The sequence below is a fragment of the Bufo bufo genome, chromosome 4, assembly GCF_905171765.1.
Source record: "Bufo bufo chromosome 4, aBufBuf1.1, whole genome shotgun sequence".
Classification (NCBI taxonomy): Eukaryota; Metazoa; Chordata; class Amphibia; order Anura; family Bufonidae; genus Bufo; species Bufo bufo.
In genome coordinates, this window is record NC_053392.1 from 365578889 (window position 1) to 365599430 (window position 20542).

The 20542-nt window shown below is 44.7% G+C and overlaps 1 protein-coding gene across 1 annotated transcript in view; it reads left to right on the forward strand.

Moving 5' to 3' along the window:
* Nucleotides 1-20542, forward strand: part of SOGA3 (SOGA family member 3) — an 80272-nt gene that overhangs the window by 24018 nt on the left and 35712 nt on the right. The gene's annotated exons all lie outside the window — the stretch shown is intronic.

The following is a 20542-nucleotide window of genomic DNA, read 5'->3' on the forward strand; positions in this document are numbered from 1 at the left end:
TTTTTGCAACAAAAAATGCAAGTGCAAGAAATGATAAAGAAAAAAAAAAAAACTACTAAAATGCAGTCTTTTTTTTAAATTAGAGATGGGCGAATTTCTTGAAATTAATTTCAGGTCCGATTTGCACAAATCAGTCAGATTTCTTTTAGTTCTGAATAAATTTGACCCAATTGCCCTGAAAGATCATGTATAACAGTCTGGGGTCTCCTAGGACTGTATCCAACCCCTTTCAAGCTGTTTAACACCAAGACAGCATTAGTAACATGTATGGCTACATATGGTAGCTGGTTGTAACAAATAGCCTGTTTATTAACAATCCAAAAATGTTTTTTTTTGTGGCAGATGCCTTTTTCTCGTCTTCTGACCTGTTAAATCGCGGCCGCCATTTTGAGCAATTTGTCCGAAACAAATCACACAGGTTTCAGATTCGCTAGAATCTGAATTTTTTGGGGGAATTCTAAATTAATTTGATTAATTTAGGACCGATTCACTCATCTCTGTTGATAATCTTTCTTTGTACTGTGGGAAGTTTTCCTTTAAAGGACTTTACTAAGCACCAGTTTTATCTATAACACCGCGCAACAATGATTTTGCTACTGAGAGAAAAATATGTGATTTATACTAAAATGAGTGCGCTGATTCCTAATATGAACTCGGAATTTGCCTGACACGTCTAGATTTTAAAGAGGACCTTTCATCGGTCCAAACATTGTGAACTAAGTATCATGACATATACAGCGGCGCCCAGGGATCTCACTTCACTTACTATTATCCCTGGGCGCCGCTCCGTCCTTCCGTTATGTCCTCCGCTATGTACGGGGACTTGGTTATAGTAGGCGGAGACTTAGGGGACTTGGTTATAGTAGGCGGAGTCTGCCCTTGTTCTGCTGGGCGTCTCCTTCTTCCAGGCTGTGAGCTCTGCAATGCAATTGTCCAGCGCTACAGCCTAGGAGAAGGAGACGCCCAGCAGAACAAGGGCAGTCTCCTCCTACTATAACCAAGTCCCCGGACATAACGGGAGAACGGAGCGGCGCCCAGGGATAATAGTAAGTACAGTGAGATCCCTGGGCGCCGCTGTATATGTAATGATACTTAGTTCACAATGTTTGGACCGATGAAAGGTCCTCTTTAACCCCTTAAGGACACAGCCTTATTACACCTTTTTCATTTTTTGCAAATCTGACCAGTGTCACTTTAAGTGCTGATAACTTTAAAACGCTTTGACTTATCTAGGCCGTTCTGAGATAGTTTTTTCGTGACATATTGTACTTCATGACGCTGGTAAAATGAAGTAAAAAAAAATTTTTTTTTTTTGCACGAAAAAATACCTAATTTAACAAAAATTTGGAAAAATTTGCAAATTTCAAATTTTCAGCTTCTCTACTTCTGTAATACATAGTAATACCCCTAAAAATTGTGATGACTTTACATTCCCCATATGTCTACTTCATGTTTGAATTATTTTGGGAATGATATTTTATTTTTTGGGGATGTTACAAGGCTTAGAAGTTTAGAAGCAAATCTTAAAATTTTTCAGAAATTTACAAAAACCCAATTTTTAGGGACCAGTTCAGGTCTGAAGTCATTTTGCAAGGCTTACATAATAGAAACCACCCAAAAACGACCCCATTCTATAAACTACACCCCTCAAGGTATTCAAAACTGATTTTACAAACTTCGTTAACCCTTTAGGTGTTGCACAAGTGTTATTGGCAAATGGGGATGAAATTTGAGAATTTAATTTTTTTGCCTAATTTTCCATTTTAACCCATTTTTTTCACTAACAAAGCAAGGGTTAACAGCCAAACAAGACTGTATCTTTATTGCCCTGATCTGCCGTTTACAGAAACACCCAATATGTGGCTGTAAACTACTGTACGACCACACAGCGGGGCGTAGAGGGAAAGGTGCACCATATGGTTTTTGGAAGGCAGGTTTTGCTGGACTGGTTTTTTGACACCATGTCCCATTTGAAGCCCCCCTGATGCAACCCTAGAGTAGAAACTCCATAAAAGTGAGCCCATCTAAGAAACTACACCCCTCAAGGTATTCAAAACTGATTTTACAAACTTCGTTAACCCTTCAGGTGTTGCCCAAGAGTTATTGGCAAATGGGGATGAAATTTGAGAATTTCATTTTTTTGCCTAATTTTCCATTTTAACCCATTTTTTCCACTAACAAAGCAAGGGTTAACAGCCAAACAAGACTGTATCTTGATTGCCCTGACTCTGCCGTTTACAGAAACACCCCATATGTGGTCGTAAACTACTGTACGGCCACACAGCGGGGCGTAGAGTGAAAGGTGCGCCATATGGTTTTTGGAAGGCAGGTTTTTTGACACCATGTCCCATTTGAAGCCCCCCTGATGCACCCCTAGAGTAGAAACTCCATAAAAGTGACCCCATCTGAGAAACTACACCCCTCAAGGTATTCAAAACTGTTTTTACAAAGTTTGTTAACCCTTTAGGTGTTGCACAATATTTAATTGAAAATAGAGATACAATTTAAAAATTTCACTTTTTTGGCAGATTTTCCATTTTAATATTTTTTTTCCAGTTACAAAGCAAGGGTTAACAGCCAAACAAAACTCATTATTTATGGCCCTGATTCTGTAGTTTACAGAAACACCCCATATGTGTTCGTAAACTGCTGTACGGGCACACGGCAGGGCGCAGAAGGAAAGGAATGCCATACGGTTTTTAGAAAGCAGATTTTGCTGGACTGTTTTTTTTTACACCATGTCCCATTTGAAGCCCCCCTGATGCACCCCTAGAGTAGAAACTCCATAAAAGTGACCCCAGCTAAGAAACTACACCCCTCAAGGTATTCAAAACTGATTTTACAAAGTTTGTTAACCCTTTAGGTGTTGCACAATATTTAATGGAAAATAGAGATACAATTTCAAAATTTCACTTTTTTGGCAGATTTTCCATTTTAATATTTTTTTTCCCCAGTTACAAAGCAAGGGTTAACAGCCAAACAAAACTCATTATTTATGGCCCTGATTCTGTAGTTTACAGAAACACCCCATATGTGGTCGTAAACAGCTGTACGGGCAAACGGCAGGGCGCAGAAGGAAAGGAATGCCATACGGTTTTTGGAAGGCAGATTTTGCTGGACTGTTTTTTTGACACCATGTTCCATTTGAAGCCCCCCTGATGCACCCCTAGAGTAGAAACTCCAAAAAAAAAGACCCCATTTTAGAAACTACGGGATAGGGTGGCAGTTTTGTTGGTACTAGTTTAGGGTACATAAGATTTTTGGTTGCTCTATATTACACTTTTTGTGCGGCAAGGTAACAATAAATAGCTTTTTTGGCACCGTTTTTTTTTTTTTTGTTATTTCCAAAATTCATCTGACAGGTTAGATCATGTGGTAATTTTATAGAGCAGGTTGTCACGGACGCGGCGATACCTAATATGTATACAATTTTTTTTATTTATGTAAGTTTTACACAATGAATTAATTTTTAAAACAAAAAATAGTTTTAGTGTCTCCATATTCTAAGAGCCATAGTTTTTTCAGTTTTTGGGCGATTACCTTAACCCCTTAAGGACATAGGACGTACCGGTACGCCCTATTTCCCGAGTCCTTAAGGACACAGGACGTACCGGTACGTCCTGACTTAAAATCGGCATTCCGGCGCCGCGGGGGTTAATCGGAACGGGATGCCGGCTGAAATCATTCAGCCGGCATCCCGTAACAATGCAGGGGGGGGTCATTTGACCCCCCCGTATCGACGATCGCAGAAAACCGCAGGTCAATTCAGACCTGCGGTTTTCTGCGTTTCCGGTCCATTCGGGTGTCCTGTGACCCGATGAACCGGAAAAAGACTGCGATCGGTGGCGTAATTATACACCACCTATCGCAGTCCGAGGATTTGGAGAGGCGTTGCTGGCCCTGGTGCTGAACGCCGCTGTCCAGGGTGCTGATTGGAGCAGGGGAGAGAGGCGCGAGATTCAAACTTCCTGCGCTCCTCTCTCCCCTCCTCTTCCTGTCCAGCACCCTGACCGTGCAGCACCGTTCGGCACCAGCTCCTGCGTCCCCCTAATCGCCATCCATCACCCTCCTGCACCCATCGCCACCCAGGTAGGTTAGGGTCAGTGAGGGAGAGGCACCGTTAGGCAGGGAAAGAAGGGAAAAGTTAGAAAAAAAAAAAAAGTTCTTTTATTTCAAAACTTTTTTTGATCCATCAGACCCCAGACCCCCCCACCAGCCCCGCACCCCCCCCCACCCCCACCAGCCCCCCACCCCCCACCAGCCCCCCTTCCCCCACCAGCCCCCCCACCCCCCACCAGCCCCCCCACCCCCCACCAGCCCCCCTTCCCCTCACCACCACTTTTTTTTTTTTTTTCTGCGTGCGCTGACTGGCCGGCACTTTTTAGCGTCCGTCCACTGTTAGCGCATCGCCCACCCCACCACCGCACCACCCCACCGACCGCTGATCAGCGTTGTACCGCTGATCAGCAAATTTGAACTTTTTTTTCCTAACACTTGCCCTTTCTTTTTTTGCCTTTTTTAGTACGTGAACACCCGTTGCCCCCACACACACGCACATATAATAAAGGTTTCCACACACGCACACTTACACGCACACACACCCATGGCCCGCCGGATGTTCTCGGCCGAGGAGGCATACGCCCAGATTGCCTCCGACTCTGAGAGCCCCAGTGAGGATGAGGATGACCCCACGTTCCTTTTGTCATCCGCATCCTCCTCATCATCATCGGATGATGATGAGCCACCGAGGCGGCGGAGACGCCGCCAGGCGGAGCCAGGGGCCCCACATGCTAGGGATCCTGTGGCCCACCCTAGTACGAGCCGCCCTGGGGTTCGTACTGGTTTCCCGGCCCACCAAATAAGTCCACCGGAGCCCCCTGCCGATGAACTTAGTTGGTGTCCCCCAGTGGACTTTGAGCCTGAGATTCCGGATTTTGCTGGCAATCCTGGAATCCAGATTCCCACAGTGGGGTTTACTGAAATTGACTATTTTAGTTTTTTTTTCAGTAACCCACTGGTGAATCTGATGGTGGAGCAGACGAATCTGTACGCCCAACAGTTCGTCGCTCAAAACCCAGGCTCATTTTTGGCTAGACCCGGTGGCTGGACGCCGGTCAGTGCAGCCGAGATGAGGACATTTTGGGGCCTCGTGCTGCATATGGGTCTAGTCCAAAAACCCAGTGTCAGGCAATACTGGAGTGGGGACGTCCTATACCAGACCCCACTGTACAGTATGGTCATGACACGCTCCCGGTTTGAGGCCGTCCGGAAATGTCTGCATTATTCCGATAATGCAGCATGTCCACCCCGAGGTGATCCTGCCTATGACCGGCTGTATAAGATACGGCCGGTCATCGATCACTTTTGGGCCAAATTCATGGAGGCCTACGTACCTGGAAGGGAGGTCGCGGTTGATGAGTCTCTCGTTGCGTTCAAGGGGAGACTCAGTTTCCGCCAATACATTCCCACAAAGCGGGCGAGGTATGGCGTGAAGCTATACAAAATTTGTGAGAGTACCTCAGGGTACACTTACAAATTTCGTGTGTACGAGGGGCGAGATTCCCGTATTCAACCCCCAGAATGTCCCCCCACTCTGGGTGTTACCGGGAAACTCGTGTGGGACCTTATGTACCCACTGCTGGATAACGGTTACCACTTGTACGTGGACAACTTTTATACCAGTATCCCCTTGTTCAGGTCCCTTGCCGCCAGATCCACGTTCGCTTGTGGGACCGTGCGGAAAAATCAACGCGGCCTCCCTGCCTACCCCCTCCAGGTACCTATCCCCAGGGGTGAGACCTGTGCCCTTACCAGTGGAAACCTGTTGCTGGTCAGGTATAAGGACAAGAGGGATGTCCTTATGCTGTCCACAATCCACAGTAACAGCACCACCCCAGTCCCTGTGCGAGGTACCGCGGCAACGGTCCTCAAGCCCGATTGTATCGTCGACTACAATCGGTATATGGGAGGAGTTGATCTCTCTGATCAAGTCCTCAAGCCATATAACGCCATGCGCAAAACCCGGGCATGGTACAAAAAAGTTGCGGTCTACTTGGTACAGGTTGCCATGTACAACTCTTTTGTACTATCCCGAAGCGCTGGCAGCACAGGGACATTCCTCCAATTCTATGAGGCAGTCCTCAAGGCCCTGATCTTTTCGGACCGGGAAAGAGCAGGCCGGAGTACCTCGGGAATTGGAGGCGCCCGGATCGTCCCTGGCCAACACTTTCCAGGTGTGGTCCCCCATACTGGAAAGAAGGGACGAACCCAAAAAAAGTGCAGAGTGTGTCACAAGAGGGGGATACGGAAGGACACCACCACTCAGTGTGACACGTGCCCCGATCATCCGGGCCTCTGCATTATCGATTGCTTCAGGGAGTATCACACTTCCATGGAGTACTAAATTTTTATAATCCCCAACAGTCCACTAGAGAACATAAAAAACTATGGCTCTCAGACTTTGGAGACACGGAAACATTTTTTTTTTCCCAAAAAAATATTAGTTTTAGTGCAGGCATCCTCAAACTGCGGCCCTCCAGATGTTGTAAAACTATAACTCCCAGCATGCCCAGACAACCTACAGCCATCAGCAGGGCATGGTGGGAATTGTAGTTTTACAACATCTGGAGGGCCGCAGTTTTTAGGATGCCTGCTTAGTGTCTCCAAAGTCTGAGAGCCATACATATTGGGCATCGTCGCGTGCGTAAAAGTCGTCGCTATAAAAATAACTTTTGCCCAAACGCCTCGGATGAACGGTGTTAAAAATATAAAATAAAAACGGTGCCAAAACACCCATTTTTGGGCAAAATTTCCATTTGAATCCTTTTTGCCGGTAATAAAGCTAGGGTTAACAGCCAAACAAAACTCAATATTTATGGCCCTGATTCTGTAGTTTGCAGAAACACCCCATATGTGGTCGTAAATGGCTATATAGCCGCACGGCAGGGCATAGAACGAAGGGAACTCCATATGGTTTCTGGAAGGCAGATTTTGATGGACAGTTTTTTTTTTGACACCATGTCCCATTAGAAGCCCCCCCTGATGTAGCCTAGAATAGAAACTCCAAAAAAGTGACCCCATCTAAGAAACTACACCCCTCAAGGTATTCAAAAGTTACTTTACAAACTACGTTAACCCTTTAGGTGTTCCACAAAACTAAATAGCGAATGTAGAAACAATTTTAGAATTTAATTTTTTTGTTACATTGCCTCAAAAAGAGTAATATAGAGCAACCAAAAATCTAATTTACCCCTAAAATAGTCCCAAAACAACAACCACCTTATCCCATAGTTTCCTAGATGGGGTCACTTTTATGGAGTTTCTACTCTAGGGGTGCATCAGGGGGCTTGAAAGGGTACATGGTGTCAATAAACCAGTCCAGCAAAATCTGCCTTCCAAAAACCATATGACATTCCCCTTCTTCTATGTCCTGCCGTTTAGCCAAACAGTAGTTTACGACCACATATGGGGTGTTTTTGCAAACTACAGAATCAGGGCAACCCATTTTGAGTGTTGTTTGGCAGTTAACCCTTGTTTTACTCCTGGAAAAAATGTATTATATTGGAAACTTTTCCAAAAAATAGAAATTTCAAAATTGTTTCTCCATCTGCCATTAACTCTTGTGGAACACCTAAAGGGTTAACAAAGTTTGTAAACCCAGTTTTGAATACCTTGAGGGGTGTACTTTCTTAGATGGAGTCACTTTTTTGAAATTTCTATTCTAGGGGTGCAACAGGGGGCTTCAAATGGGACATGGTATAAACAAAACCAGTCCTGCCAAATCTGCCTTCCAAAACCCATATGGCGTTCCCCTCCTTCTATGTGCTACCGTTCGGCCAAACAGTAGTTTACGACCACATATGGGGTGTTTTTGCAAACTACAGAATCAGGGCAACCCATTTTGAGTGTTGTTTGGCAGTTAACCCTTGTTTTACTCCTGGAAAAAATTTATTATATTGGAAACTTTTCCAAAAAATAGAAATTTCAAAATTGTTTCTCCATCTGCCATTAACTCTTGTGGAACACCTAAAGGGTTAACAAAGTTTGTAAACCCAGTTTTGAATACCTTGAGGGGTGTACTTTCTTAGATGGAGTCACTTTTTTGAAATTTCTATTCTAGGGGTGCAACAGGGGGCTTCAAATGGGACATGGTATAAACAAAACCAGTCCTGCCAAATCTGCCTTCCAAAACCCATATGGCGTTCCCCTCCTTCTATGTGCTACCGTTCGGCCAAACAGTAGTTTACGACCACATATGGGGTGTTTTTGCAAACTACAGAATCAGGGCAACCCATTTTGAGTGTTGTTTGGCAGTTAACCCTTGTTTTACTCCTGGAAAAAATTGATTATATTGGAAACTTTTCCAAAAAATAGAAATTTCAAAATTGTTTCTCCATCTGCCATTAACTCTTGTGGAACACCTAAAGGGTTAACAAAGTTTGTAAACCCAGTTTTGAATACCTTGAGGGGTGTACTTTCTTAGATGGAGTCACTTTTTTGAAATTTCTATTCTAGGGGTGCAACAGGGGGCTTCAAATGGGACATGGTATAAACAAAACCAGTCCTGCCAAATCTGCCTTCCAAAACCCATATGGCGTTCCCCTCCTTCTATGTGCTACCGTTCGGCCAAACAGTAGTTTACGACCACATATGGGGTGTTTTTGCAAACTACAGATTCAGGGCAACCCATTTTGAGTGTTGTTTGGCAGTTAACCCTTGTTTTACTCCTGGAAAAAATGTATTATATTGGAAACTTTTCCAAAAAATAGAAATTTCAAAATTGTTTCTCCATCTGCCATTAACTCTTGTGGAACACCTAAAGGGTTAACAAAGTTTGTAAACCCAGTTTTGAATACCTTGAGGGGTGTACTTTCTTAGATGGAGTCACTTTTTTGAAATTTCTATTCTAGGGGTGCAACAGGGGGCTTCAAATGGGACATGGTATAAACAAAACCAGTCCTGCCAAATCTGCCTTCCAAACCCCATATGGTGTTCCCCTCCTTCTATGTGCTACCGTTCGGCCAAACAGTAGTTTACGACCACATATGGGGTGTTTTTGCAAACTACAGAATCAGGGCAACCCATTTTGAGTGTTGTTTGGCAGTTAACCCTTGTTTTACTCCTGGAAAAAATTGATTATATTGGAAAATTTTCCAAAAAATAGAAATTTCAAAATTGTTTCTCCATCTGCCATTAACTCTTGTGGAAGACCTAAAGGGTTAATAAAGTTTGAAAAAACAGTTTTGAATACCTTGAGGGGTGTAGTTTCTAGAATGGGGTCATTTTTGGGAGGTTTCTATTATCTAAGCCTCACAAAGTGACTTCAAACCTGAACTGGTCCATAAAAAGTGGGATTTTGAAGATTTCTGAAAATTTCAAAATTTGCTTCTAAACTTCTAAGCCTTGTAACATCCCCAAAAAATAAAATATCATTCCCAAAACAATTCAAACATGAAGTAGACATATGGGGAATGTAAAATCATCATAATTTTTGGGGGTATTACTATGTATTACAGAAGTAGAGAAACTGAAAGTTTGAAATTTGCTAATTTTTCAAAATTTTTGGTAAAAATTGTATTTTTTTATGCAAAAAAATTAAATTTTTTGACCCAATTTTAGCAGTGACATGAAGTACAATATGTGACGAAAAAACAATCTCAGAACGGCCTGGGTAAGTCAAAGCGTTTTAAAGTTATGAGCACTTAAAGTGACACTGGTCAGATTTCCAAAAAATGGCCTGGTCCTTAAGGTGAAAATGAGCCCGGTCCTTAAGGGGTTAAGTAGGGTCTCATTTTTTGCGGGATGAGATGACGGTTTTATTGGCACTATTTTGGGGTGCATATGACTTTTTGATCGCTTGCTATTACACTTTTTGTGACGTAAGATGACAAAAAATAGCTTTTTTTACACCGTTTTTTTTTTTTTTTTACGGCGGTCACCTGAGGGGTTAGGTCATGTGATATTTTTATAGAGCCGGTCGATACGGACGTGGCGATACCTAATATGTATACTTTTTTATGTAAGTTTTACACAATGATTTCATTTTTGAAACAAAAAAAATCATGTTTTAGTGTTTCCATAGTCTAAGAGCCATAGTTTTTTCAGTTTTAGGGCAATTATCTTGGGTAGGGTATGATTTTTGCGGGATGAGATGACGGTTTGATTGTTACAATTTTGGCGTACATACGACTTTTTTGATCACTTTTATTACCTTTTTTGGGAAGTAAGGTGGGCAAAATTTCAATTTCATCATAGTTTTTTATTTTTATGGCGTTCACCGTTCGGGTAAAGTAACATGACCGTTTTATAGATCAGGTCGTTACGGACGCGGCGATACCAAACATGTGTAGGGAATTTTATTTTTTTCATTTTAATCAGTGATAAATGTGTTTTTTGATTTTTACTTTATTTTCACTTTCTTTTTGACCCAGACCCACTTGGTTCTTGAAGATCCAGTGGGTCTGATGTCTGTATAATACAGTACAGTGCAATATATATTGTACTGTACTGTATTTTACACTTTGTCTGAACAGATCTATGCCTTTTAGCACAGATCTGTTCAGCACCATGGACAGCAGGACCCCTGAGACGGCGTCCTGTTGCCATGGGAACCTTCCCCGTCTGCTCAGTACTGGTCAGAACTTCGCAGACGGGGAAGGGTAAGGACGGGGCTGTCTAGGGGCTCTCTCCCTCTCCCATCGGGGGGCTGCAAAGAGGGAGCTCCCTGCGCTGTTAACCTTTTCCATACAGCGGTCCGTACGGACCGCAGTATGGAAAGGGTTAAACGGCTGACATCGCAGCACAGATGTCAGCCGTTTATACCAGGGTGCCAGCAATATGCTGGCACCCTGGTATACCCACTAGACGCCAACGATTATTCAAGGGGAGGCGGGCGGGGGATCGCGATCCCACCTGCCGCACCGCCCGCCTCCCGCACCGCTCGCAACCCTCCCCCTTCACCTCCCACCGGGATAAAATCACTCAGGGGTGCAGGGGGGGGGGGGAGATACAGATAAACTTTAGGAACACTAAAGTTTCTGATCGACCGCGGGGATCAGAAACTGCAGAAATCGCAGCAAACCGCAGGTCTGAATTGACCTGCGGTTTGCCGCGATCGCCGACATGGGGGGGTCACGGAACCCCCCCGCGCATTTAGCTTAGGTGCCTGCTCAATGATTTGAGCAGGCACCGGGTTCCGATCACTGCCAGCCGCACGGCAGTGATCGAAAATACACAGGGCGTACATGTACGCCCTGTGTCCTTAAGTACCAGGGCACAAGGGCGTACCTGTACGCCCTATGTCCTTAAGGGGTTAAGTTATACATGCAAAGCCTATTCAGTTATAATAGTAATGCATTATATTGGAGATATTCCAATGGACATGTCCAGACCTGTCCGGATGAACTCAGGCTGATGTCAGCAGTAATATATAAGGCAAGCTGGACAGATAAAGTGATCTGTTATAGTGCTATCAGTTTTGAAACTTAAGATGGATAAAAGCAAATGTGTTAATGATCCAGACAATTTCTGTTACATATGTGGCAAATACACTACTTATGATCAGCGCAAGAATCTGACAAAGCGAGTGCGTCTTGCAGCTTGGGATGCATTTGTGCTAGTAGTGCAGAACTTCCTTGGGAACAGACGAGCTGCAAACTATGCTGAATTAGTAGACAACCTGCTTACAGCATATGAACAACTTGGCTGCCGAATGTCATTGAAAATGCATTTCTTACATTCCCATCTTGACTTTTTCCTACCCAATTTGGGACACGTAAGTGACGAACATGGAGAGCGGTTCCATAAAGATATTTCTACAATGGAGAACAGGTATCAAGGCCGCTGGAATTCCAATATGATGGGGGACTACTGCTGGTTTTTGCAACGGGAAAATAGGACCGTTCACAAACGCAAAAGCAGATGCCTGAAGTACTTCTAACAGTACTGGGCCTTGCTCAAGTAATACTTTTAACCTGAAAAACGAGACGTTTTGAAATTTTGTTATTCCATTACATTTACATACACTGTTTAGTCTACTTTTACACTGGCGTTTTGGCTTTCTGTTTGTGAGATCCGTTCAGGGCTCTCACAAGTGATCCAAAACGGATCGGTTTTGCCCTAATGCATTCTGAATGGAAAAGGATCCACTCAGAATGCATCAGTTTGCCTCTGTTCCGCCTCCATTCCGCTTTGGAGGCGGACACCAGATCACTGCCCGCAGCGTTTTGGTGTCCGTCTGAGGAAACTGAGCCATACGTATCTGTTCTGACACACAATGTAAGTCAATGGGGACGGATCCGTTTTCTATGACACAATCTGGCACAATAGAAAACGGATCCGTCCTCCATTGACTTTCAATGGTGTTCAAGACGGATCCGTCTTGGCTATGTTAAAGATAATACAAACGGATCCGTTCTGAACAGATGCAGACGTTTGTATTATCTGAACAGATCCGTCTGCAGATCCATGACGGATTTGCATCAAACGCGAGAAAGTAGCCTTTCTACGCAAACTTTGATGTAGATCAGGTAATTGTTGGAGTAAAACTTGTTCTGTTCAAAATTATTCAATGCTTTCCAAGTGCTTAATTCATTTAGGCATACTTTTGCATAGCAAAATTTCGTGACATGTTACAACAATTCTGACTTCGGATTTGTAATCCGCACACTCGATTTAGTATAGGACAAATGTTTTTTGACCAGTAGCAGACAAAAAGTTTTTTTTTGTTGCGTGGTGTTAGTGATCTGGCATCTGTCTTCCAATAGGGTTCGGTCAGTGTGGAATTATCAGTTCTTTCCCGCATTGTGCATACATCTTGGTTACTTCTATGACTATTATCAAAGAATTAAAGTAAAATATGATCTCATTACCCATGGTGGGATATGGTTATGTGCAAAAAATGTCTAGTAAATGCAGAAGAATGCAAATATTTACTGTTCAGGCAAATTCTAACATGTTTGGTGTGTCTTTTGCCCTGAGATTTACATAATAACATACCACATTTTACATAAATGTCTGTTCATTGCATGTCACAGCATACATGATAACACATACAGATTATATACAGGGTGGGCCATTTATATGGATACACCTTAATAAAATGGGAATGGTTGGTAATATTAACGTCCTGTTTGTGGCACATTTGTATATGTGAGGAGGGAAACTTTTCAAGATGGGTGGTGACCATGGCAGCCATTTTGAAGTCGGCCATTTTGAATCCAACTTTTGTTTTTTCAATAGGAAGAGGGTCATTTGATACATCAATCTTATTGGGAATTTCACAAGAAAAACAATGGTGTGCTTGGTTTTAACGTAACTTTATTCTTTCATGAGTTATTTACAAGTTTCTGACCACTTATAAAATGTGTTCAATGTGCTGCCCATTGTGTTGGATTGTCAATGCAACCCTTTTCTCCCACTCTTCACACACTGATAGCAACACCGCAGGAGAAATGCTAGCACAGGCTTCCAGTATCCGTAGTTTCAGGTGCTGCACATCTCGTATCTTCACAGCATAGACCAGGGGTCCTCAAACTTTTTAAACCGGGGGCCACTTCACTGTCTCTCAGACCATTGGAGGGCCGGACTATATTTTTTAAAGGGGTATTCCCATCTTGGACAATAGGGGAATATCGTTAGGTGCAGGTCCCACTGCTGTGACCCGCACCTATATAGAGAACGGAGCCCCGAAAGTGAATGGGAGTGTACTGCGCATGCACTGCCCATGCTCCCATTCATTTCTATGAAGCTGGCGGAAATAGCCGAGCCAGCGCTCGGCTATTTTCGGCAGCCCCATAGAAATGAATGGACGGCGGCTGCTTATGCGCAGTACGCCCTCCTTCACTTTCGGGGCTCTGTTCTCTATATCAGTGCGGGTCCCAGCGGTGGGACCTGCACCTATAGGACAATGGGGGCAGTGTGGACAGTTATCTCTTGCAGGCTTTTCTATGCAGACCAGCTTAGTCCCTGATGGGGTTCTGTTATATCTCCCTATATAACGGGCCAAATTGATACGTTCTAAATCCGAACACTGAAAAGGAAACGCTTATCAAATCTTAGTATTTCTATCAAGGAGACCCCTTTAATCAGTAATCTATTTTACACTTCAGTTGACGTTCTGGTTTGGAATGGCTATATAAGCAGGAAGATCCTTTCCATGGGACAACCATGACACTAAAATAGGATCTTCCTGCTTATATAGCCATTCCAAACCAGAACCCCCACTTACAGGCCTCTGCCCCCCCACGTGGACACTTACCTCTTGCAGTCTTTTCCATGAAGACAAGATCAGTCCCTGATGGGGTTCTCCCTATATAACGGAAGGGGTTCTCCCTATATAACGGGCCTAAAAGGAAATGCGTATATAAGTAGGATGCTATTTTATTATCATGGTTGCCCCGTGGAAAGAAAACTGGCAGTTGGCTGGATTGGCATGCTCTCAATTGTTTCCCAAAGAGACTTGGATAATGAAATATCAGGCTGCAAGTCTGCATTTCAATAGGTCAGATTCTGACCTATTGAAATGCAGACTGGCACCCTGATATTTCATTATCCAAGTGTCACTGACTGACCTGTTGGCAGACTGGCATTTTGTTATCCAAGTCTCTTTGAGTATGAAATGAGAGCATGCCAACCCAGCTAACTGCTTGTTTTTTGTTTTTTTTCCACTGTCCCAGTGGCCACCATTTTCATGTCCCCCACAGACAAGTGGCCACCATTTTCATGTCCACCACAGACAAGTGCCCGCCATTTTCATGTCCCCCGCATCGGCCCCCCCACCCCCACCCCCCCCCCATTGTAAAAAATGCCCACCACACACTGTCTCCCCATTGTTAATATTAAAATGTTAAGTGCCACACTGACGCACCCACAGTTGTCCAGGCTGTCCCTGAGCCTGAGGCTTCTTCTCTCTGCTCCGGGCGGTAATATGAGAAGCAGACAGCGGGCGGGCGGCGGCGCTAACTCACTCACTGTAGGTCACGCGCCAGCGTCACCTGCGTCGCCTGAGAGGAGCAGGCGAGTGACGTCAGTGAGCAGTCACGTACCGCCGGAGCAGAGCTGACATCGGAGGGAGGGAGCCAGGGCGCAGGAGGAGGAGAGCAGAGGTGCGCAGGCCCTGAGCATGCATGTAGTTTGAGGACCCCTGGCATAGACGATTGCCTTCAGATGATACGAGATGTGCAGCACCTGAAACTACGGATACTGGAAGCCTGTGCTAGCATTTCTCCTGCGGTGTTGCTATCAGTGTGTGAAGAGTGGGAGAAGAGGGTTGCATTGACAATCCAATACAATGGGCAGCACATTGAACACATTTTATAAGTGGTCAGAAACTTGTAAATAACTCATGAAAGAATAAAGTTACGTTAAAACCAAGCACACCATTGTTTTTCTTGTGAAATTCCCAATAAGTTTGATGTGTCACATGACCCTCTTCCTATTGAAAAAACAAAAGTTGGATTCAAAATGGCCAACTTTAAAATGGCCGCCATGGTCACCACCCATCTTGAAAAGTTTCCCCCCTCACATATACTAATGTGCCACAAACAGGAAATTAATATCACCAACCATTCCCATTTTATTAAGGTGTATCCATATAAATGGCCCACCCTGTATAATAATTTCTGTGTCAATGTGAAGATACATGTGCAAGCCATAGTTAAAGCCTACAAACAAACCTTGTGTAGTTTGATCCTGGAGTCAGTCCCTTCCATCTTTGCTAACCTGCTAATAATGTACATTGACAAGAACTAGGGGCAAGATGGAAGGAAGACAAGGGAACTTCCACCAGTCCTTTCATATAGCTGAGTAATGTTTTGTGCACCCACACATTTCCAATAAAGCAACCATAAATGGTCGAGCTAGGCTGATTTGTTCTTACTTAGCCAATTTTCTGTCTAACTCTTACATTAATAGTGGCCATTCCTAATAATTCATATGAACAGAGATGGATTGATGAGAATGATACATCATTAGTGTCTTAAAGAGGTTGTACAACCTTTACTAAGTTACTGCTTATCCTCAGTACAGGCCATCACTAGCAGATCATCATGGACCCTACACCCCTGCGATTTGCTATTTGGGTGTAGTTCTGTCAATGGAAGTCAACGTTGGAACTAAACAGCACCATCAACCTTGTAGTGGAGGGAGCTCCTTACTACAGCACTGTTCCCATAAACTACACAGCACCGTCAACCGTGTAGTGGAGGGAGCTCCTTACTACAGCATTGCTCACATAAACTACACAGCACCGTCAACCTTGTAGTGGAGGGAGCTCCTTACTACAGCACTACTCACATAAACTACACAGCACCGTCAACCTTGTAGTGGAGGGAGCTCCTTACTACAGCACTGCTCACATAAACTACACAGCACCGTCAACCTTGTAGTGGAGGGAGCTCCTTACTACAGCATTGCTCACATAAACTACACAGCACCGTCAACCTTGTAGTGGAGGGAGCTCCTTACTACAGCACTACTCACATAAACTACACAGCACCGTCAACCTTGTAGTGGAGGGAGCTCCTTACTACAGCACTGCTCACATAAACTACACAGCACCGTCAACCTTGTAGTGGAGGGAGCTCCTTACTACAGCACTGCTCCCATAAACTACACAGCACCGTCAACCTTGTAGTGGAGGGAGCTCCTTACTACAGCACTGCTCCCATAAACTACACAGCACCGTCAACCTTGTAGTGGAGGGAGCTCCTTACTACAGCACTGCTCCCATAAACTACACAGCACCGTCAACCTTGTAGTGGAGGGAGCTCCTTACTACAGCACTACTCCCATAAACTACACAACACCATCAACCTTGTAGTGGAGGGAGCTCATTACTACAGCACTGCTCCCCTAAGCTACACAGCACACTCAACCTTGTAGTGGAGGGAGCTCCTTACTACAGCACTGTTCCCATAAACTACACAGCACCGTCAACCTTGTAGTGGAGGGAGCTCCTTACTACAGCACTGCTCCCATAAACTACACAGCACCGTCAACCTTGTAGTGGAGGGAGCTCCTTACTACAGCACTACTCCCATAAACTACACAGCACCATCAACCTTGTAGTGGAGGGAGCTCCTTACTACAGCACTGATCACATAAACTACACAGCACCGTCAACCTTGTAGTGGAGGGAGCTCCTTACTACAGCATTGCTCCCATAAACTACACAGCACCGTCAACCTTGTAGTGGAGGGAGCTCCTTACTACAGCACTGCTCCCATAAGCTACACAGCACCGTCAACCTTGTAGTGGAGGGAGCTCCTTACTACAGCATTGCTCCCATAAACTACTCAGCACCGTCAACCTTGTAGTGGAGGGAGCTCCTTACTACAGCACTGCTCACATAAACTACACAGCACCGTCAACCTTGTAGTGGAGGGAGTTCCTTACTACAGCACTGCTCACATAAACTACACAGCACCGTCAACCTTGTAGTGGAGGGAGCTCCTTACTACAGCACTGCTCACATAAACTACACAGCACCGTCAACCTTGTAGTGGAGGGAGTTCCTTACTACAGCACTGCTCACATAAACTACTCAGCACCGTCAACCTTGTAGTGGAGGGAGCTCCTTACTACAGCACTGCTCCCATAAACTACACAGCACCGTCAACCTTGTAGTGGAGGGAGTTCCTTACTACAGCACTGCTCCCATAAACTACACAGCACCGTCTACCTTGTAGTGGAGGGAGCTCCTTACTACAGCACTGCTCCCATAAACTACACAGCACCGTCTACCTTGTAGTGGAGGGAGCTCCTTACTACAGCATTGCTCCCATAAACTACACAGCACCGTCAACCTTGTAGTGGAGGGAGCTCCTTACTACAGCATTGCTCCCATAAGCTACACAGCACCGTCAACCTTGTAGTGGAGGGAGCTCCTTACTACAGCACTGCTCACATAAACTACACAGCACCGTCAACCTTGTAGTGGAGGGAGCTCCTTACTACAGCACTACTCCCATAAGCTACACAGCACCGTCAACCTTGTAGTGGAGGGAGCTCCTTACTACAGCATTGCTCACATAAACTACACAGCACCGTCAACCTTGTAGTGGAGGGAGCTCCTTACTACAGCACTGCTCCCATAAACTACACAGCACCGTCAACCTTGTAGTGGAGGGAGCTCCTTACTACAGCACTGCTCCCATAAACTACACAGCACCGTCAACCTTGTAGTGGAGGGAGTTCCTTACTACAGCACTGCTCCCATAAACTACACAGCACCGTCTACCTTGTAGTGGAGGGAGCTCCTTACTACAGCACTGCTCCCATAAACTACACAGCACCGTCTACCTTGTAGTGGAGGGAGCTCCTTACTACAGCATTGCTCCCATAAACTACACAGCACCGTCAACCTTGTAGTGGAGGGAGCTCCTTACTACAGCATTGCTCCCATAAGCTACACAGCACCGTCAACCTTGTAGTGGAGGGAGCTCCTTACTACAGCACTGCTCACATAAACTACACAGCACCGTCAACCTTGTAGTGGAGGGAGCTCCTTACTACAGCACTACTCCCATAAGCTACACAGCACCGTCAACCTTGTAGTGGAGGGAGCTCCTTACTACAGCATTGCTCACATAAACTACACAGCACCGTCAACCTTGTAGTGGAGGGAGCTCCTTACTACAGCACTGCTCCCATAAACTACACAGCACCGTCAACCTTGTAGTGGAGGGAGCTCCTTACTACAGCACTGTTCCCATAAACTACACAACACCATCAACCTTGTAGTTGAGGGAGCTCCTTACTACAGCATTGCTCCCATAAACTACACAACACCATCAACCTTGTAGTGGAGGGAGCTCCTTACTACAGCACTGCTCACATAAACTACACAGCACCGTCAACCTTGTAGTGGAGGGAGCTCCTTACTACAGCACTGCTCCCATAAACTACACAGCACCGTCAACCTTGTAGTGGAGGGAGCTCCTTACTACAGCATTGCTCACATAAACTACACAGCACCGTCAACCTTGTAGTGGAGGGAGCTCCTTACTACAGCACTGCTCCCATAAACTACACAACACCGTCTACCTTGTAGTGGAGGGAGCTCCTTACTACAGCACTGCTCCCATAAACTACACAGCACCGTCAACCTTGTAGTGGAGGGAGCTCCTTACTACAGCACTGCTCCCATAAACTACACAACACCATCAACCTTGTAGTGGAGGGAGCTCCTTACTACAGCATTGCTCCCATAAACTACACAACACCATCAACCTTGTAGTGGAGGGAGCTCCTTACTACAGCACTGCTCCCATAAACTACACAACACCGTCTACCTTGTAGTGGAGGGAGCTCCTTACTACAGCACTGCTCCCATAAACTACACAACACTGTCTACCTTGTAGTGGAGGGAGCTCCTTACTACAGCACTGCTCCCATAAACTACACAACACCGTCTACCTTGTAGTGGAGGGAGCTCCTTACTACAGCACTGCTCCCATAAACTACACAACACTGTCTACCTTGTAGTGGAGGGAGCTCCTTACTACAGCACTGTTCCCATAAACTACACAGCACCGTCAACCTTGTAGTGGAGGGAGCTCCTTACTACAGCATTGCTCCCATAAACTACACAGCACCATCAACCTTGTAGTGGAGGGAGCTCCTTACTACAGCACTGCTCCCATAAACTACACAACACCATCAACCTTGTTGTGGAGGGAGGTTGTTACTACAGTGCCTCCTCCATTGACTTTAATGGTAGCAGCAGTTGACAAAGTTGTGTAGTTCCAGCGTCAACTTACAGCAGCGGAGCTGCACCCAAACTGCTGTTCGGCGGTTGTCCTTGATGTCGGATTCCTATCAATCAGCTAGTGATGTCTTATCCTAGGATATGCTATCACTTAATAAAGACTGGGCAATCCCTTTAAGTCATTTTTTCATTGGGTTTGAACCATGATGCACACTACCCAAAAAAATGACCCTGTGTGCACTTTTATCGTAGGAAACCATTCTCTCTTCTCCTGTGTTATAGAGTCTTATTAACACCCATCATTGACACACAAAGTGATAAGAGCATTTTGGGTACAACTGCTCTAAATTAGGTAAAATAAAAAAAACACTTTATAGTATCTGTGAATTATTGATAGTTCTTCTGTGCATATGTTCCCATAATAACACTTACCCGCTCGTTTCCTATAAAGTCATGGTTTCTATAGGAAGGTTGTGTGGAATAAAGTCTCCATTCAAGCAAGTACATACGTATATATATGCACATGAATGACAGTTTGTCATGGTCATGGTAATTGTGAATCTGTAAATTCAGTAACGGCATCTCTAAAATAGCATGTTAAAGGGGAGATAGTGGGTGCACCCCACACCTGCACTCACTAAATGGTAAGTGATTACTCAAAAGTTTGCCTGAGCAAGTGGAAGGAAACTTCATGTGACCACTCTCAGCCATTGAAGGTCAATGTGAGGGCTTAGGTGCCTTCATATGCCAACAACCCTCTCGATTCCCCATATATTTTGAATTTTGTAGATACGCGTAGACATATGCTATAATGTGACGTATGCGATAAAGTGT